The sequence below is a fragment of the Henckelia pumila genome, chromosome 2, assembly GCF_033568475.1.
Source record: "Henckelia pumila isolate YLH828 chromosome 2, ASM3356847v2, whole genome shotgun sequence".
NCBI lineage: Eukaryota > Viridiplantae > Streptophyta > Magnoliopsida > Lamiales > Gesneriaceae > Henckelia > Henckelia pumila.
Window position 1 is genome coordinate 191897429 of NC_133121.1, and position 5959 is coordinate 191903387.

Sequence of the window (5959 nt, forward strand, 5' to 3'; positions counted from 1 at the left end):
ACATATGAGAATTCATCCACAACAGGAATGCTCTCTATCCCAATACTCTCAGCGGACAAATCAACTGCATAGATAAGGTAGCCTTCCCCGCCAGACTCTAGAGCTCGACAGGCTCTCAAAGCTGATACCAAAGGCATCGGGGGTCGCGCTCCCTCACCATAGAAAAACCATCTTTCGCTCCCTTCCGGATGAAAGCGTACTAATCTTTGATAGCAGTCCACTGAAGCTCGATAGGTAGTCAACATATCTATTCCCAGAATGCAATCAAAGTTGTCCATCGCCAGGACCATGAGATTCGCTAACAGAATGTTACCTTCGAACTCTAAAGGGCAACCCATCACTAGACGCTTAGCCAAAGCAGATTGGCCCGTCGGAGTAGAAACAGACATCACTACGTGTAATGCCCCAATTTTATTATAATTGAGTTTAATCGAGATAATCAGGGTTTTCAGTGATTGAGGATTGTTTTGTTATTTAGCAGGGGGTTACTTTGCAAGATTGGAGAAATAAAGGACTGAAATGCAAAAGTTGGATTTTTATATATATAAAGGAGCACGTTGACCAATCATTGTTCATCTCCTTCCTCCCCTACTCCCTCTCTCGATTTCTCTCTCCCGGAAGCCATGAAAATCGATTTCCAAGCATTTCTTTCCGTTCGATTAGCTCGATCCGACCGTTAGATTTTCATTCCGAGTTGAGATTCACGATCACCGCAACGAGGGCTTCGTTTAGACGTAAGTTTTGCTTCGATCTCTTGAACTTCGATTTTGTTGAGTTGTTAGAATTTGATAATATTGGAGTATGTCGTTCTTGAGCTAGTATAGATCGTGTATTCGAAGTCGGTTTGGAAAAAAAACGAAGTTTGGATTTTATATGATTTTAGAGGCATATTTTCGAAAATGGTGATTTTTGATTGAGGTTGGATTTGAGTTGTTTTGATGGATTGTGATGATGATTGAGTTATTGTGATGTTGTTGGATGATTTGAGTTTTTCCGGATAGTCGATTTATAGCCGTTATGCCGTCGAAATCGAGTTTGAGTTATCGGTTTTGGTTCGGTTTGATTTGTATATCGAATTTGATTGAGTTTGAACTCCGAGTTGATATCGAATCCGTGTCTCGATGTTTTGACAGTTGATTAGAGATTGGAATTGGAGGACTTGGAGATCGGTTACCAATCGAAGAGTTGGAAGACGATTGATTGAAGCTTCGAGAAAAAGGTAAAAGTCGACATTGAAATGAATGAGAAAGAATACTCGAGATCGACTTATTCTCGAGTTCCCGAAAATCACATACCGCTTGTTTATTTGCTTGCGTGAACTTGATTTAGTTATTAATGCACTTGCATTCATATTGAGCCGACTTTCGATTCGTTTTGAAATGAGACGTTTTAGAGAGCTATATTGAAATGGCTTTGGATTTTGAGTTTTTTCAATTGCCAGAATACTTCTTATAGTTGCTCTGAAGTCTAGGGGATCGAGTTGATCGACTTCCACCCCGAAAGGGTGCGTCGGTGAGTTGTCGTGAAGACTTGACCCTGGGATCCCAACCGAGTACCGATCGATTTTATGATTATCTGACTTGATAATCTTGACTTTTAAATCCATGCATTCATTCAATATCATTTCGATGTTATGATTTATGTTGACACATTTCGATTGAAGTGTTTATTTGATATTGAGTGCATGTCTCTTTTACTTAGAAATTATATTTCTAACCGGATTATTCCGGCTGTTGTCTTTGTTTTGTATGTGTAACTTGGCAACAGGAGGATCAGGAGCTGGACCATGTCGTCCTAGTTAGCTTGGGGGTGAGATTGATAGAAGTGAGACTCCGGGTCTTAGGGTCGAGTCTATTTGGAATTGTATTAGTTTTGTTGAGTCGGTGGAACTCATTTATGAAACTCGACTGGTTATTGTATTTTGGGCAGAACCTAGATTTGGTATGTTCTAAATATTGATTTGTATTATGTTTGAACTTGGAATGTTTAGAATTGCCTTGTTGGTTGTTCACAGGCTCCTCGACCCCTCTGCCCATTTTGCCTGCGCGGAGTTTGAGAGGCTCGGGAGATTTTGCCCGCGCGCGCGCGAGCTCCCTTCTCGCGCAGGCGCGAGTATCTCCGCGAGTCTCTGTTCGCGTAGCCTGCGCGCGTGCGAGGTGATGACCTCGCGCGGGAGCGAGGCTTCTTTAAAAAAAAAAAAAAACTTTTTGATTCGTTTTCTGCGGCTTATTGTGTTCGATTATGATTAATTATTCGAGTTTAAAATATTAGAAACGGGGTCTCACACTACGTCTAGTGCAATGCATGGTAACTTATGCCTCTTAACAAAACGTGCAGAAATGAAGGAATGAGATGCACCAGTGTCAATAAGTACAAGAGCAGGTATACCATAAAGAAGAAATGTACCTGCGATGACTTTCTCATTCTCCTCCACAGCCTGATCATGCCTCAAGGCAAACACCTGGCCAGAAGCTCGTGGCCTCAAATGAGAACTCCCAGCAGGCTATCCCTGCAACCTCTGCTGTACGGTGGCCTGAGAACCAGATCCTGAACCAGAACCAGAACCGCCTCCCCCAGATAGTGGACAATCCCTCCGGATATGACCAGTCTCTCCACAATGGAAACAAGCTCCAGAAGCTCTACGGCACTTGTCGGATGGATGGTTCTTCCCACAGTGATCACCCTTGTCCTTCTTACCGAAACGGACAACACCAGCAGAGCCAGAGGAAGAAGAAGTAGATCCAGACTTCTTGAAAGATTGGGAACGGGGACCCAAAGAACTAGCAGACCTCGACTGAGGGAAAGACCTATTCCGCCGAATGCTGTCCTCCGCCTGGTGACAACGACTCACCAAAACCTCGTAGGACATGTCGTTGCCAACCGCCACACGGTCATGGATCTCAGGGTTAATGCCCTGAAGAAACAGATTATACTTCATCCCAGAGCTATCAGCAATCTCGGGGCAATAGGATAGCAGATCAAAGAACTTTTGCTGATACTCATCAATAGACATGGCTCCCTGTCGCAGACTCAGTAGCTCGCCTGCCTTCGACTGACGGAGTGCAGGAGAAAAATACAGCTTCTGAAAAGCTGTGCGGAACTCGGCCTAGGTGGCCACTCCTCTCACCGCAACAAAAGGTGCAGAAGTAAACCTCCACCACCTGCGCGCACGCCCATCCAGAAGATAACCCAGGGTCTCCATCTTCTGCTCCTCGGTGCAGTGGAAAGTCTAAAAAGTCGTCTCCATGCGGTCTAACCAGTTCTCCGCATCCTCTGGAGACTCACCTCCAACTAAGAGCTTAGGACCCATAGCTAAGAATCGACGCACAGTGAAATTCTCGTCGTCATGATGACGATGACGCCGTTCTCGATGACGCTCTCGATCGGCATCGCCCCAACGACCGCCTCCACTTCCGTGGCTACTCTCATCATCGTAGTTTGCCATCTACAAAAATACCTCATGATGAGACTAAATCCCAAGAATACTTTTGCATGCTCTGATACCATAAATGTAGTGACCCTTACCCGGATCACCTACTAACAGAACTTAGGCATGCAATTAACTTAATAAAATAGATATCAGAATAAACTGGCGGAAACCATAAACAATATACAATCCCAAGGCAAGGAATCTGTAAATACCCAAATATTATACAACCAGATCGAACAGCTGTATCAATTCAATAACAACAGAATAAAAACTATGCGAAGCTCCAGCTGGTCAACAACTGCCTAGCCCCTCTTGGATCCACCCGCCTCGTCCAATCGCAAACATGCCCCATGGAATAGGGTGTCCAGAAACACAGAGTACGATACGTGAGCATAAAACGCTCATCACGAGAGTATGAGTATACATGCATGCAAATTGAACTCCCTATAAACTCAAGGTCAAGGATCAGATAACAGAGACAGACCGGGCCCTGGTATGTAGCACGCTGTGCCGTCGCTTCAGGAGGTGGCTCCCATACCATAATACTAGTGGATATGCCGGACCCAAATTGATGGAAGTCCAACCACTAACAGGATAGGGAAAAACCCTACTAACAGACATCTCGAAGGAGATAGCTCAGTATGCAAATGAATGCAGCATAAATCAATGACATATAAGTCATGCAGTCACATAATACATGTATACTCAGTCAGGATATCTCGAACAGTACTTTCGTACCTCAAATACTAGGCAAGTGCTATCAGCCCTAGATCCATACCTATAATCTGCTCTACACTGCCAAATGATACTACTATCATTATAGCGCTCTAAAGGCCTTAACTAAGTTAAAGCATACTCCTAAATATTTTTAGGAAGCAAAAGCTATACCTTCGTCCGTCGTTAGCCCTTTGCTGTCGAGTACCTCAAAACTAGGCCACAGCTCCGCTACGATGCCTGGTTTGCTATGCCACTACCGGATTCCCGATGGGACGCCTAGGATTCCCTAAATCTGCGTTAGAAGGCTAAGGAATCGAGAGAGAAGAGGTGATTGGTGCGTCTAAATCTGAATCTCGGCCCTCCTATTTATAGACGGAGTTCGGATCGTCCGAACTGGACTTCGGGTCGTCCGAACACGTTCAGGTCATCCGAACTAGGCTTCGGGTTGTCCCCGATATTACGTCATTGCTTAAGTCAGCATGATGGCATCATCCATGAAGACTGTCGGCAGCACGTTCGGAGCGTCCGAACCACTCTTCGGATCGTCCGAACCCTGACTTCGGACCGTCCGAACCTTGACTTCGGAGCCTCCGAACTCGATGACCCTCAAACCATTTTCAAGTGTTCTGAATCCAATTTCGGACTCCGTTAATCCATTAAGAGCTCCCTTAATCACGTTTAATCTTAATTAGTAGGGTTAATGAATTGATTAACACTTAATCACTAATTTCGGGTACGGGCTACTACAACCAGTGGTTGAAGAAATCATGGTTGAAGAACCCAAGAAAGAAACTGAAGCAAAACCGATGTATAAGCCACAACTTCCTTATCCTCTGCGATTCAAGAAGAAGGCACTTGATGAGCAGTTTTCCAAGTTCCTAGACATCTTCAAGAAGATACACATCAATATTCCATTTGCAGATGCCTTGGAACAAATGCCCAACTATGCCAAGTTCATCAAAGATGTGATGTCTAAGAAGAGGATATTGCAAAACAATGAAGTGGTGAATCTGACAGAAGAATGTAGCGCAATCCTGCAGAAAACGTTTCCACAAAAGCTTAAGGATCCAGGGAGTTATACTATCCCTTGTTTTATTGGTGGTTCTAAGGTAAATAGAGCTTTATGTGATTTAGGAGCAAGTATAAATTTAATGCCCTTTTCTGTATACAGGACATTGGAGCTTGGAGAAGTCAGGGTGACCACCATCACATTACAGCTGGCTGATCGTAGTATCACATATCCACGGGGTATTGTGGAGGATGTTTTGGTGAAGGTCGACAAGTTTATATTTCCAGCAGACTTCGTGATTTTAGATATGGATGAAGATGAAAAAACTCCTTTGATTTTTGGGAGACCTTTTCTAGCTACTGCACGCGCACTGATCGATGTCCACAAGGGAGAGCTCACACTTCGAGTTGGTGGTGAAGCGGTGATTTTTAATATTTATCACACCATGAGGGGACCAAACGAGGTAAGTACCTGTAAGAGCATTGAAATTATTGATTCTCATAATTCTTTTTCATGTGCATGAAGTACTGACCCACTAGAAAGGTGTTTGGTGGCGGATGAGGTATTTGATAAGGATGAGGATTGGGAGCTACATGAACAAAAAACGTTCTTTGACAGAGCACCGAAAGAAAAAATGGTAAATCCTAAGGAACCTGAAGCATTGGAAAATAGTGCACCAGAGGTATCCACTGAAATTCATGATTTGAAAGAATTGCCTGCGCACTTATGTTATGCATTCCTTGGTGAAAATTCTACTTGTCCTGTTATTATATCTGCTCATTTGTCTGCTGTAGAAAAAGATA